This window comes from Caretta caretta, chromosome 9, assembly GCF_965140235.1.
Source record: "Caretta caretta isolate rCarCar2 chromosome 9, rCarCar1.hap1, whole genome shotgun sequence".
In the NCBI taxonomy this organism is placed as follows: domain Eukaryota; kingdom Metazoa; phylum Chordata; order Testudines; family Cheloniidae; genus Caretta; species Caretta caretta.
The window spans coordinates 27,258,110-27,273,667 of record NC_134214.1 but is presented as its reverse complement, the minus strand read 5'-3'; the positions used below and the strand labels follow the sequence as shown (position 1 = coordinate 27,273,667).

The following is a 15,558-nucleotide window of genomic DNA, read 5'->3' as shown; positions in this document are numbered from 1 at the left end:
AGATTTTCATTTCTCTACCTGCCATAAAGGTGCTTAAAGAAGAATCCTTAGCTAAGCAATTTTTTTGCCCAACTCCCTCATACACAGATTATGTAGTGTTCAGGAGACAGAAGGTTTAAAAACAAAAGTACATTGAATTAGATCCATAAGGGTTTACTGAAAGTTGTAGATTTATATCTAAGCAATAAATAAATGTCATCTAACAAGCTGTGCCAGTGAGTAAGCTTCTCTAAAACAATCTCTGTAAATATCTTCAAGTATACCAGTGCACGTAAAAAATATAGAGAGCATTCAGAGAAACGCCTCTTAAAATAGTGCTCAGATACACTGGTGATGAGTGCTCTATAAATAGATAAAATGGATAGCATAACATATTGCAAACACATACTAATTACACACCAAGTACTGCTATTACAAAACAGACATATGTTGGATTATGATAGGAATACTTCACTATATTCAAAAATAGTTATTTATTATTTTGCATAGCTCCTAGGACCCTAGTCAAGGACCAGGACCTCATTGTGCTAGGTGTTGTACAAAGACAGAACAAAAAGACAGTCCCTGCCTCAAAGAGTTTACAATTTAACTCTTAATCCTTGAGCTTTACACAATCTTTTAGATATGCTAGACTGAGGCCACTGGGTGCCTTGAAGCTAAAGAGAAAGATTTTGAGCTTGACTTGATATTTTATGGGAAGCCAATGAAGAGAGCAGAGGACCTGTCTGAAGTGTTCACAGTAGCCTGTGTTGCTGAGATGTGCTAGAGTGTCCTGTATCAGTTGGAGTTTCTTAAAAGCCCAAGTATATTGCATTGCTACAGTACAGATGAGAGGTGAAAATGGCATGTATAATTGATACCAGGTCACTGTCTGCCAGAGTGGGACAAAGTATCTTAGTCAACTGGAGATGGTAGAAAGCATTATTCATAGATGCTGCTGTGTGCATACTTCATGTCAGTGAGGAACCCAGGAGAATTCATGTACTCTGAACTTCATTGGCCAGTTGTGGGTATGTGTCTTCAAAGGAGACTGCACTGTATCTGCAACTCTTTAAAGTGCTTTCTCTGCCCACCAGTATAACCTCTGTCTTGCTAGTATTCACCATCAACAAGATGTTCTTAATTCATTAGCTAATCTTGTACAGGCACTGTGCTATTTTGATGGTAGTGGTAGAGTCGTTTGTGGTGAAAGATGGGTAGAGCTATGTGCCATCTGCACACATGTTGTCTGACCAGTTCACCTAGTAGTTGCATGTAGGTGTTGACTTGGGACCAGAGAGAGAATTATTCCTTGTGGGATTCTATAAGGGCAGGGTCTGGTGGGAAGCGGCAGTTTTTTCTCACTACTCATTGGGTGCATCCCTCCAGGAAGGACTTAAACCATTTTAGTGTATTTCCCTGGACTTCGGTCATGTCTCTCATGTGAGAAAGCAGTCTCTCATGGTCAACAACACTGACTGCTTCATAGTGTCCCAGGAGGATGGGAATGGATGTCTGCCCTCCACCCATTGACAGCAGGAGACCATTCACTGACACCACCAAAGCTATTTCTGTCCCATGCCCTGGCCTGAATCTAGGTTGTGCCAAGTCTAGGATATTAACTACAGTTGGATGGCTTTGGGTTAGCTTCTCTGTTAACTTGCTCAGGAATGGGAGATTTGACAATGGGCAACAATGATTACAACTGATGTATTCAGGGTAGGTTTCTTCAGTATTGACTGGATTATTGCATATTGAAGAACGGAAGGAAGGATTCTTTCCCCACCATGAGGGGTTAGCAATTTTCAGTCCTGAATGGCTTTAATTGCTCATGACTCTTTCACAAGCCTAGAAGGGCATAGGTCAGAATCACAGGTCTTAGGTCAAGACTCCTTTACGATGTTCAGGGCCTCTCAAAGAGTTAATGTACTGAACTCTGGGAATGCAGGCAGGCTGCTTATTGGCCATATTAAAAGGAGCAGATCCATACTATTAGAGAAGCCTTTCCAAATGTCCGTGATCTTTTCAGAGAAGTACGTTAATAGTTCTTTGTGGCACATGGTGCTGTGTTCTGCTGTGAGCTCTAGGCACTCAGGATTGAGAAGGTAGTTTACCAACTTAGATAGCTCCTTAAAGCAAAACTTGGCAGCTTCAGTGGAATGTAGTAGGAAGGTTCTTTTGGCCTGTAATACAGCTTTAACAAAGGCTAGAAGAAATTCTTTGTTTCAGACTCTGGTTTCTGCCACCAGCACTCAAACTTTGACCCACTCTCTTCATCCATAACAAGGTGTCATAAAACCAAGATTTATGTGTGTGATGGAGAGCAATAGGCCATTTGGGGGCTCGCATGCTGATGGAGGTAAGAAGGACATTTGTCTCCCTCTCCAGTATTGTACATTAGATGGTAGGTGCTTTATGGATTTATTTTCTTGTCGCTGGTGGACACAAGGCACCGGACCTGATGATCATATGGTTCTATCCAATATAGGAAATCCAGTGTTGTTAAACATGTTTATTTGGGATAAAAAATTCCAAAAGTGCACATGTGACTTAGAAGCATAAATTCCATTTTCAGAAGTGACTTAAGCACTTAAGTGGAACTACAAAGGTCAAGCATAATAGTACAGTACCTTCTTTTATATGGTTTGTGACAATACAAAGTGTACATTATACTCCTGTTTATCCAAATAGCACTGGGGACACAGATTTTATTTGGATAATCAGGAGTTCAGATAATTGGGAGAATAGACTCTCATCCCAATGCCCTTGAGCGCTCTCCCTTGCAGTCAGAAACAGTAGGACAGGGTATAGGCTTTGCGGTTGTCACTAAGCATGCATGGTAACAGCAAGGCAGCAGACTCTCTAGCACCTGGGTTCCTACTGTGGCTGCTCAGCTTGGCATGTCCCAGCAGTGTCTCCTGAGGGCCACCCAGGGAGCAGCATAGAGGCCATGTTGAAGAAAGAGCTGGGCACTTAAGTGCTGCATCAGTCAGGGTTGGAGCTGTGACACCGACCAGGTGAAGAGCAACACCATGGTGGAGATGCAGGGACAGGGAAGTGGGCAGGGGATGTCCATGCAAGCACAGGTGACAGGGGTTTCACTGAGGTGTTGCATGCCAGCAGCTGGGCAAGGTGGCTAACTTGGGGGCGGGGGTTGCACACGTGCAGTTGTTTTTGGGGGCGGGGACAAGGAAGCGATTCGGATAATGCAGTGGTTTGGGAAGTAGGGTTCAGATGAACAGGAGTATACTGTGAAATATTTTTACAGCATGCATAAATGTATTATGACTTCAGACAGGTCTCATTGGAAAGCTAATTACAGACATACAAAGCTTAATACGAAGACAGTATATCTGTGTCTGTTGTTCTAACTAAACGCATTAGCTGGAATAATGCAATTAAAATAATCAGTCCTTACTGAAGTAAACCATCAATTGTCCTCAGTGGGAATTCTGCCCAAGTAAGAACTGCAGGATTTGGTCCAGTAAAAATCAAATGAATGAAACAAACATGGTCAGGAATTGTATTTCAGCCCCTTGGGTGCTGGGAGTGGTTACAGTTCTGCTGTTTTGACAGAAAGCAGGCTCCAGTATAACTAACCACAAATAGTCCTCATCTATTGAAAGAAAAAATTATTTAAATAAAATTCACAAAGTCATCACTGATGGAATGCCATTGATTTGAGTGCAGATACACTAGGGACAGACATAACCGAACATGTTTTGGATTATCTGCTAATCATATTTGTTGTTGCTCTTAATTTACTTTCATATTTTAAATAAATGCAAGTTACATTTTAAGAACGAAAATTTTACATCTTCCTTTTAGTCAAACAGTTCAAAGTTTATAGCCTGGATTCAATAAGCAAAAAATTGTCAAATTTCACATTGTAGATTCCTGTGTAATGTTGTATAAATTCGAAAAAAAAACACAATTCAGATTTCTTTGCTACAATTCGTCTTTTCAGTGAAATTGGTGTTTTTGAAGGAACATATACAGTGGGTGCACTGGAAAAGTTCATTCCAGTTTTAGTGATATTGCTGGTTCCAGTAATGTTTTAAATTTACTTAAAATGTGAAAGGCTGCTAGAAAAGGAAATATACCTAACAAGTTCATCCAACTATTAAGAGCATCCACTATAATGAAACCTTACTCTGTTTTGGCCATTCATCTATTGTCAGATGTTCTTATAAAGCATTTGTTTTATTTATCATAGTTTTTAAAATGAATTTTTAGGACCGTTGTCTCGATATTTTCTATCTTGTAGGAATTATCAGGATGTGTTTTTGAGAAACTAGATTCTTTTGCATGTCATTTGCATAGAAAATATACTAATAACAGCTACAGCCACTCCAGGTTTATCAGAGAGTCTTGAAGATGGCAGAGTCTTTCACGGTTTGGCAAATCTGTAGTATGAATTAGAGAGAGAATGGTGTGTCTGTTTGGTGGGCTCTGCAGTATAGCTCTTCTCTTCTGGGATCTGGATAGTGCAGACCTGTTTCATCAATGAAAATGAGCTATGGAGAGTCTCAACTTCTCTCCTGGGACATGAATGGCTTCAGTGGGATTTGGATCAGGCCTTTGGAGGTGGATTTCCCTTCCAACTTTTGTGAAATATCATGTGAAATTATTGTGTGCTAAGCTATTGCTCAAAGGCTATTCCTGAAAAGTCACTAAAGTCAGTGATGCATGGATTCAGTTGTCTGGTGTCAATTTCTGAATACCGTAGAGACACAGGATAAGCTCAAGTGACTGTGAAAAGGACTTAGAGGTCATGGTAGTTAATTAACTGAACATGAGCTCTGAGTGTGATACTGTAGCTAAGTGGGCAAACACGATCTTTGGAGGCATCAGAAAGAATATCAAGTAGATGCAGGGAGGTGGTATTACTTCACTATATGGCATTAGTGAAACCATTACTGGAACACCATGCCCAGTTATGCTGTCCACGTGTAACCCATGCGGTGGTCTGTCCCATCAAGTGGCACTAAGACCACTTAGAGAGAGAGAAAATGAGTCTGCTCTACAGCCTTAGCTAACAGCCAGTTTGCTTTTAGCTCAGGTGATAGAAGCTCATGCACTAAGCTCCAGAGGCCCAACGTTTGATCCTGCCCACTGATGACTGTCGGCGTTACACACGCTTCAAAATAATTGGAAGGGGTTCAGAAAAGAGCTACAAGAATGATTCAAGGTCTGGAAAACATGCCTTATAGTGAGAGATTTAAGCACCTCAATCTGTTTCTTTTATCCAAAAAAAGGAGGATGGACTAAATGATCATAATGGTTCCCTCTGGCCTTAAAATTTATGAATCTATGAAAAAGAGGGGACTAGAAAGGTGCAGCAAACAAGATGGGTGAATTTGGTGATGGGTATAATAATCTCCATTTGTATTTAGTCTGAAAATCATGTAGGAGATTCTTTGGGATGTAGTATGTAATGTGATATTAATAATATAGGGTATGATCTAAAGACCACTGAGGTTAATGGGAATCTTTCCATTATCCTAAATGGGCTTTGCACCAGGCCTGTAGAGAACTAGTGGATACTCTGGCCTATATCACTCATGACATTTAAGCAGATCACCCACATTTCCTTATATATTTTTCACCATGGGCATAACGAAGAATGTGGGGTTCGGGGAGAAGACAAAGTGACTTCAGCTGTGAGTTTCAAAATGTTTCTCAGGTCCCTGCAAGTGGCACAGGTCTGCAACCATTAGACTGTCACTTGGGGTGTTCCAAGAAGTATTGTGTCATTTATAGTCACCCAAAGTCGATTTCTTATTCCAGAAAAATTTGTACAATTGAAGTGGGATGGGGATGTGACAGCACCTTGGGCAGAAATAAATCTTCAGGTCATGGAGTAGCATGTCACTGCTACTTCAGGACAGTCCAACAGTCACAGGGATGTGACCTAAGAAGTTGGTTTTTTTTTTGTTTTTTGGTCACTTATAGGCAGTCAAAGCCAGCTCATTATTTGAAGAGCATTTTCAAAATGGAAATGGGTTTGGAGTGTAACATGTGGCAGCATTTTGAGCAGGAATATAGCTTTGGGTCAGGGGGAACTGCATGTGCCAGCTCCTTCAAAACAGTTTAAGTCTCAGGGATATGTCTCTTGGAATGACTCAAAAAGTATTTTGTTATTTATATATCATCAAATATCAGTAACTTTTTCAAATTTCACCTTGTGGGACTGTAGTCTTGCTTGAATATATATTGTTATAAAATTCAGTCTCATTATTTTGGTGAAATTTCTAAAAAAAACCCCAAAAAACACTTACACTGGTGAATTTTAAAAAACATAATTTGGCCTTTGAATAAGGAACTGGAACCAACTTCAGCTTCATGCCAAGACAATGGTGGAGAAAAATCTTCGCTCTACATTTCTGAAGAACGATGGAGTGAGTTTTTCTTAATTTTTAATACTTGAATTAAGTCAGGAGATTTTTTTCAATTAATTTTGATGTATCTACATATTTTTCTTAAGTATTTTGGGATTTTCTTACATTTTATGAAGATGATTCACTTGCACTTGAAGGAGAGAAGAACGAGTATCAGCCTTGTATTTCTCATGCTGAATTCACAAACAAACAAATAAAATTAGCCTGAACATTGATGGTCTATTATTGAACTTTGTAAAGTGTTCCCTTTTGATAAAGCGTAAACAATTTTTGTTAGTAGTATAGGGAGAACAAAGTAACTGACTATAGAAAAAAGGGAAAAACAAGATTCCCTTCCTATTTCCTAGGGCCAAAATATTGTGATCATCATTCATTTAGAATTCGATCCGGCTCCCATTGAAGTCGGTGGCATAACTCCCATTAACTCCAGTAGTGTAGGATTGAGTTTATAATGTACTTTTAATTTAGTGGGCCCAGTTCTTTTCTCTGATCCTGGTATAATTTAGGAGCATCTCCATTGGCTTCAGTGTAACACTACACCAGTGTAAAAATGGTATGAGAGGAAAATCAGGCCCTATGAGTATGCTCCAGCCTGTGATGACAGTAAAATATACATTACCTTCTTGTACCAACTAGAGCAAAATATCTGTGTTTTGGAATTATCACCTTTAAATAAGTATAGCAGGTCCTTTTTGAGTTCTAATGTAATATGACATGCTTGCCAGCTAACATCATATCACAGAGTGCAACTTAAACTGACACAGCCTTGTCTCTGGGCAGAATTTTAGAGCTAGCCAAGTTGAAATACTGTCTTTTTGATGTGGAACTTACCACCTCCTGACATCAATATTGATTCTTCTCAGCTCTTTGTAACATTTCAGAACATTGTATGTGGTGTCACTTTTACTTACTTGAGATACTGCTTATGGAACTGAGTGCTAACTGGGTGTTGAGTCATAGCCATTACCAGAAAGAAATCTTTTCAGACAGAAATGAAATATGACATGCCCAGAATGTTTCTCCTAGGTGTCATGGATAAACATGCACTGGAGTCTCACAAGACTGTAAGAAATCTTATGGGGAAAAAAAGTGTGTGTGTGTGTGGATGGATGCCCATAAATGAATATACAGATGTGTTCTCCTGTGGCATTTGAGAGGTTGTCTTGATATATGACAACAACAATTTTTGTGCCTTGTAGTGGCATCTGAGGAAGATTGCAGTTTTAGTTTTGTAATAAAAATAGTTCCAGACCAGTTATACCTTTTTGGATTCATAGTGCAGATGATACCACAATAGTTTGAATGTGTGCTATTTTCTATGAAATCTTTGTCCATAGAATTGAGCCATTGTACATGTGAATGTTCTTTATATATAACTCTCTTGCAAAATAAGTGTCACGTTCCTTTCTAGTGGTGGTTTCACTAGGTAACAGCTTAGTTCTGTTGCCAGCTAATAGAGTTAATCCTTTAGCTCCAGTGGTAGGGATCTGTGCTTTGCTGCTGAAGCTCTCAAATTCAAACCTGATAAAGGAGCCATTCAGTGGCCCATTCCGTGTGGTTTAAACAAGATATCAACAGCCAACTTTTCAAAAGGTCTTAATTCTGTAAGCCTGTGTACGCATACAAACGTGGGCCAGATGCCGGCTTTGTATATGCAAATGCTCATTTGTGTATGCAAACTGAGGATTTTTGTTCACAAATTTGATGTGCTCAAAATATGGAGGTCCTTTGAAAATTTGGTGCTCAACTTTTAATAGACCTATAGGTTGTATAGGTATCTCGTATATATGTTGTATCTTGTCATGATTCTATATGGTACATCAATTGGCTGTCCTTTCTATCTGTGATCAAGGTGGGCTGTGTTTTGGCCTGCTTTGGTTTCCGAACAGTCTATCTTTTTCTGCAAATCAGAAACTAGAATTGTTCATCCTGTACCTATGCACAAGTCCTGGTTCATTTGAAGGTAAAATAACTTGATCTAGAACCAAGTAACTTTAAATGACTATTATTTTCTTTCAAGTCTTTTTCACTTATTAAAGTTCATGTTTAAAGTGCAGCATTCTCTGTGAATATTTGAATGTGCTAACAATAGCTGTAAAATTATATTCTTGTTTTATGTCACTCTATTTCAGATTGTGGCTCCAGTACCAAAAAATGCTAGAACCGAGAAATTAGTATTACATTGACACCATGATTTTCTGTTATGTGCCTCTTGAGTTTTCCTTATGCTTTTTGGATTTGTAATTCTGGTGCTCGCCATTGCTGTACCCTGGTCTGACTTTCATTTAAGTGCCTACTGACAGAAACATGAGGCCAGATCATTCTCTCGCACTAGCTTAAGGTCAGAGTAATTCCATTAAGTCTATGGAATTACACTGTATAACTGGTGTGAGGGGAGAAGTAGACCCATAAATGAGTAGTGTTGTTTAATGTAATTTTCCTGAACACTCTTGTATGTTTTTTCACCACTAAATTGTAGTTACAAAAAATTCTAAATTGTATATTTTGGTGCTTTTCTAGTGATACTGCTATTGGTTATGTCCTCATGCCATCATACGTACCCATCTGTTTTAACTTATTATTAGGTTTTAGAACAAACTGATCATCTAAACAGTAATAAGTCACCAGGACAAGATGCTATTCACTCAAGAGTTCTTTAGGAACTCAGCTTTGAAATTGCGGAACTGCTAACTCTACTGTATAAGCTGTCATGGAAATCAGCCTCTGTACCAGATGACTGGCAGAGAGCTAATGTAATGCCTATTTTTAAAAAGGGCTCCAGAATTGATGCTGGCGATTACCAGCCAGAGAGCCTCATTTCAGTACTAGGCAAATTGGCAGCAACTATAGTAAAGACCAGCATTATAAGACACATAGATAAACATGATTTGTTGGGGGAGAGTCAACATGGCTTTTGTGAAGGGAAGTTGTGCCTCACCAATCATTAGAATTCTTTAAGAGAGTCAACAAGTGTGTGGATAAGGGTGATTCAGTAAATATAGTATCCTTGGATTTTCAGAAAGCCTTTGACAAGGTCCCTCACCAAAGGCTCTTAAGCAAAGTATTCAGCCATGGGATAAGAGGGAAGGTCCTCTCATGGATCAGTAGCTGGTTGAAAGATAGAAGTCAAAGGGTAGGAATAAACAATCAGTTTTCACAATGGAGAGAGGTGAGCAGCAAGATTCCCCAAGCATCTGGGCTGGGACGAGTTCTGTTTAACATATTCATTAATAATCTGGAAAAGAGAGTAAACAGTGAAGTGGCAAAGTCTGCAGATGATACAAAATTATTCAAGATAGTTAAGTCCTAAGCAGACTGTGTGGGGTTACAGAGAGATCTCACAAAACTGGGTTACTGAGCAACAAAGTGGCAGATGAAAGTAAAATGTTGATAGGTGCAAAGTAATGCACATTGGAAAAAAATAATTCCAACCTATTATAAATTATGGGTTCTAAATTAGCTGTTACCACCTGAGAAAGAAATCTTGGAGTCACTGTGGATAGTGGTGACTGAAAATGTCTGCTCAATATGCAGCACTGGTCAAAAGCTATAATGGTATGTTAGAAACTATTTGGAGAAGGATAGAAAATAAGAGAGAAAATATCAGAATGTCACTATAAAGTGCCATGGTGCGCACTTGAATACTGTGTCCAGTTCTGGTTGCCACATTACAAAAAGGATATAATGGAACTGGTAAAAGTTTAGAAAAGGACAACAAAGATGATCAATGGTATGGAATGGCTTCCATATGAGGAAAGACTAAAAAGATTAGGGCTGTTCAGTTGAGAAAAGAGATGATTAAGGGGGGATATGATAGTCTACAAAATCATGAATGGTGTGGAACAAGTGAATAGATAAGTGTTGTTTAACCTTTCACATAATACAAAAAATAGAGGTCACCTGATGAAATTAATAGGCACCAGGTTTAATACAAATAAGAGGAAGTACCAGTTCACTCACCTAACCTGAGGAACTCCTTGCCATTGGGCGTTGTAATGGCCAAAAGTATAAGTGGGTTCCAAAAAGAACTGGATAAGTTCATGGAGGACAGGACCATCAATGGCTGTAAACCAAGATGGTCAGGGATGCAACCCTATTCTTTGGGTGACCCTAAACCTCTGACTACCAGAAGCCAGGAGTAGAAGATAGGGGTGAATCACTCCATAATTGCCATGTTGTGTACACTCCCCCTGAAGCGCTGGTATGAGCCACTGTCAGCGACAGGATAGTGGGCAAGATGGACCATGGCCTTACCGAGTAAAGCAGCTCTTATGTTTTTATCAGCAGGAACAGTGAAAGAATCTGAAGGATTCTTTTGTGGCTTCAGAATGCACTTCAAAGCTAACCTGAAGAGCTCAGCAACTGCGTACTAGAGTTTAAAATCCATTTTCCTTATCCCTTACAAATTAGTAATTGTTGCACAAAAGAGAGCATATTTTTCAGATAAATGTCAAAGATGAGTTATGAAAAGAGCTAAAAATAGGAAAATTTCTAAAAGTTTTCATTGTCAAATATAATTTTTGCATTCAATAGTATAACATTTGTAATTTGTCAGCATAGCATAAATGAATTTCTTCATTGTGTGCAGCTAACTGTAGGATTGGGGCATGTATTTGCATCAAGAATCCATATCTGAATTTCCATTAGTTTTGCGGTGTATGATTCAGATTTTTGACTCAGTGTAGAGAAAACAGGCATTCACGAAGTGCAGATCTGGACCTAGACCCAAGCTTTCACAAAGTTTAGGGTGATGAGGTCGAGGAATTTGTATAGAGCCTATTTCCTCTTTTTCCAAAAGCTGTACAAGTTGCAGTGAAGAGGAAGGAGAGAACCCGGCAAGCAAGCTCTGTGGCCCAGACTGTCTAAAGGCATTAGTACCCATGTGAGAGCCTCATTTTCAAAAGAAAAGGAGTACTAGTGGCACCTTAGAGACTAACCATAAATTGGTTAGTCTCTAAGGTGCCACTAGTACTCCTTTTCTTTTTGCGAATACAGACTAACACGGCTGCTACTCTGAAACCTGTCATTTTCAAAAGAACTTTTTTTTCCCTTTTAGCCCCAAAATAAATGGGCAGATTTTCAAAAGCACTCAATACAGATTAACTCATTGAATACTGTTCCTTTCTGAAAATCTGTCCTTAAAAGTCACAATGAGAGCTGAGCACACTTGAAAATTTGACCCTAAATTCCTGTTTGAATCGATTTAAAGTTAACTTTTCTTAAATTCACCTAATGTAAGTGATGTAAAGAAATTCAAATGGTGAAACATGACAAGCAACTCTCCCAAGAAATGGTCTAATTGCCATTGTTATAATAGTACAGTATATAGTCAGTTTCGTACTGTCATCCTGGCAAACTTGAATCAAATACCAAACAGCAAAACAAAATTCCATATCTACATTCCTTTTTACTTTTATTTTTGAAAACTCTTTTCCCACCCAAAATTACTTCCGCCATTGATGGACAGAAAGGGCGAAAATGCTGACTTTTTTGTTGCTGTCTTGTTAACGTTGTTCACTGGTGAAAACAACTGGGTTTCAACCCAGATCAATAAACACAACATAAAGAAGAATTAGTGGGTTTATGTAAATTCATAGTAGAAACACTTCTTTCTTTATAAACAAAAATAGACTTCAGCCTATGCAACACCAGTTTAATCAAATGTGAGCTAAATGCATGATTTTATTTACTAGAACACAATGAAGATTATGCTGTAATAAAAGGGGAGGTGGTTGAAATTATTACTGTATTACAATATCTTTTTAATATTCCTGTGTATCTGAGATCAAGCATCTGCCATGGGGATTGCAATTATTTTCAGAGGTGTATAAATAAAAAGAAGAAATCCTTTGCAGACTGAAACTGGACCATAACATAGATGTTGTCAAAAAATTGTTTTAAAAAATCAGTTTGTCATCATTTGTTGAGGAGGCAGAGAAGGATCAAAAGGATATGCACTTTTATTGGTTTCAGCTGTCTTTTTTCTCTCCTAGCCAAATATAGTCATGATTTTGCCTTTAATATGCTATTTTAATAGTTTAAACAAAATGCGGTCAGTGTATCCAAGATACAGATGCTATAAAGGTGGTCATTGCACGTACACAGCAATTATCTTTCATAAAATGTTAGCATATGCAACTCCAATTTAAAACCTGACATGAAAGAGGACCATTGGTATTAACTATTTAATGATTGATGTGACTGAACATAGTAAAACAATGTCTCGTTCACTTCCATTGCAACTCCAGCTGAAGAACCAGAATGTATTAGAGTTTTTTAATCAGATTTTAAGACCTCAATAGTACAAACAGGCCTTGCTTATATTTACGCTAAGGCCCCTTTACGCCATCTGGCAGTGTAAAGGAGACTTGGAGTGGTTGTAAACTACATAATTTAGTATAAAGGGGACCCTTAGCGTAAATAAGAATCAGGTCCATAGTTTCATAAGCTCGCAATGATACCTTTTATATTGCACAGCACTGCCAGTGAAAGAACTAAAACAAAGCATTTCAGACACATTTTGGAGGGTTTCTTTTCTTTTCTTTTCTTTTCTTTTCTTTTCTTTTCTTTTCTTTTTCTTAAGTTTCCTTTAAATTGTTATTCAAACTTGCATAAAAATATAAAAGAATTAAACCCCAAGTGACATCAATGTAATGATTAAGGTTCTAACTTAAAACTACAAAAGCAAAGAAATTCAAAGGTAAAGCTGACATGGACCATATGTTTTTTTTCATACTTAACCATAATAAGGCATGACCTTAGCTACTTTCTAACAATGCCTCCTTTTATGCTTAAGTATTAGAGGACATATGGTACATTTCAGTCTTGCATCTGAATTTCCTTGCCCTTGTGGATTTAGCCTAAACCCTTCTCATTTTCTGGGTCTTCTTAGGTCATTTATTGTTAAGGGTCTGATTCTGGCATTGAGCAGCACATACTCTTGGGAGCTCTCCCATGAACTGAAATGAGTAAGTACCACTCAACCTGAGTAAGGCTAGTTGAATCAAACTATACGTGTTTTAAGAACCAGAACCCCTCTTAAGCAAGCAATAAAGTTTTGAGATATTGGCAAAACATACAGTCAGACAATAAATACAGTGCTGGATGAACAACACTGGGGACAGAAAGACCTAAATAAAAGGCAGATAATTGTTTAGGCAAGAAAAGAAAACAATTTGGTAAGTAGATGGAAAAGCCTTAACACTGGTTCTGTTTTTGTTATAGAGTTTAAGGCTAGAAGGGACCACAAGGTCATCCATTCTGTCTCCCACAGGCCACCAGCAGCACGCACACACTAAACCCAACCATTGAAATTAGACCAAAGGATTACAACCCACAGAAGACTAAACTATTATGTTACACAAGGAGAAAATGTGGGGACCAAGGTGCACCAGTGCCCAAGGCCCTTGCAACAGAAGGGAGATGATTAAGTGAGAGATGCACAGATAATCCTGGCGAGCTACCTGCACCCACATGCTGCAGAAGAAGGTGAAAAAACCCCAAGGTCACTGCCAATCTGACCTGGGGGAAAATCCTTCCCAATCTCACATCTGACAATCCGTTAGATCCCAATCATGTGAGCAAGAACCAGCCAGCCAAGCTCCTGAGTGAAGAAATGCTCTGTGCCACCTCAAAGCCCTGGCCCTCCCTGTCCAATGCCCCATCTCCAGCTGTGGCCATCTCTGATGCTTCAGAGGAAGGAGATAAAAAAACACAAAGAACCCTTAAAAGTCATCCAGAATACTCTTGAATCCCTCCCTGACCCCGTCAGATAATAAATAATAATTATTTATATGTATTGCAGGGGTGCCTGGATTTGAATCCCCTATTGTGGGAATTGTGCACTTCTACCATTGCAAGATGAGGAACTAACAGGCTAAGTATATGCTGTTAAACTGCAGCAAGGAGACAGGAGGAGCACAAAGTAACAGTGAGATGATCAGAATGAGTGTAATAACCATCAGTTGCAGAATACCAAGTTCCCTGCCGCTGGCAAGTGATGTGACCTTTTGTCTGTATTGCTATCTATGGTATGAGAAAAGTAGATGAATGGAGAAGGAAGACAGAGGAGGAAGACGAAACCAAAAGGTATCATCCATTAGTACAGTCTGATTTGCGTCTTCTGCTGGGAAAAATAACTTGTCTCTGAGTAGGATATTTGGGCTTAAAGATGGATTGAAGAATGTGGTTTTGAAAATAATGTTTAAGTGAAAATGATACCTTGTGACGAAGACACTGTGGAAATTGCTGTTCTCCATTACCAATATGGTTACTGCTGTGGCATAACACAAAAAGCATTGGCCAAAGTTACAACTTTGCTTTGAGAAAGTTTTTCTTGCAGGAATACTAGATCTCTTCCACACTGAAGTAGTTATGAATGCATCTCATACTTTAATTCCATCCTCCTTGGGGAATGTGAAACCTCTAGCTGTGTAATATGTGTTGAACTCTTTATGGCTCCCCAGTTCTGCTCACAATGAATTCCCATTGACTTTAATAGTGCAGAATGAGGTCCTATAAAAGTGTGTTTGTATATGTATGTAAAAGTTGATTAATGATACAAACATGATACTGTTTTAGCTGGATTCTCTTCTTGACTTATTCTATGTTTGCATAGCTGAAGGTTTTAATTTAGTTAATATAATATCTGTATAATTTAATGGGTTACTAAACTTTGATTAGATGGCAAAAATATGAATCTCATGTCAGACTTCATCACACTGAAGAGTAAAGAGGGATACACATCTCTATTGGACTTTGTGGAAGAAGTATATAACACTCAGATCAGGCAGAAAAGGGGCATTTCAATCTTCTTAATAATGAAAAACGAGCATGCCTGGAGAAAATCCCAACCCCAATATATATTGTACAATGCCAGCAGCATTTCCATCAGTTTATCCATGGTGAGTGACCTTTGCATATGTTTTCCCACTGGCCTACGTTGTTCATTTTCCTGGTATATCTGGAATTCCCGTCCCCTTCAAATATGGCCTATAGCTGTGCCTGCACTGTGGGCTCGACACTGGTTTTGCACTGGGTTGGTTCAAAACAAGAGTGGATCCTGTTGGACAAAATAGTTCCTTGGCCAGTTGGCGAGGTACCTGCAGGAAGAACAAGAAAAGAGCTTATTGCATCAAAGAGTTACAAACCCATCATTGTCATCATCAGACTCCTGTGA

At 38.8% G+C, this 15,558-nt stretch overlaps 1 long non-coding RNA gene across 1 annotated transcript in view; it reads left to right on the top strand.

Annotated features, from left to right (window-relative positions):
* LOC142073174 (uncharacterized) overlaps nucleotides 1-14,456 on the top strand; it is a 37,290-nt gene extending 22,834 nt beyond the window's left edge. Inside the window, exon 3 of the long non-coding RNA XR_012669879.1 lies at nucleotides 14,185-14,456. This is a non-coding gene — a long non-coding RNA (uncharacterized LOC142073174). The remainder of the gene's footprint in view (nucleotides 1-14,184) is intronic.
* The last annotated feature ends 1,102 nt before the right edge of the window (nucleotides 14,457-15,558 follow it).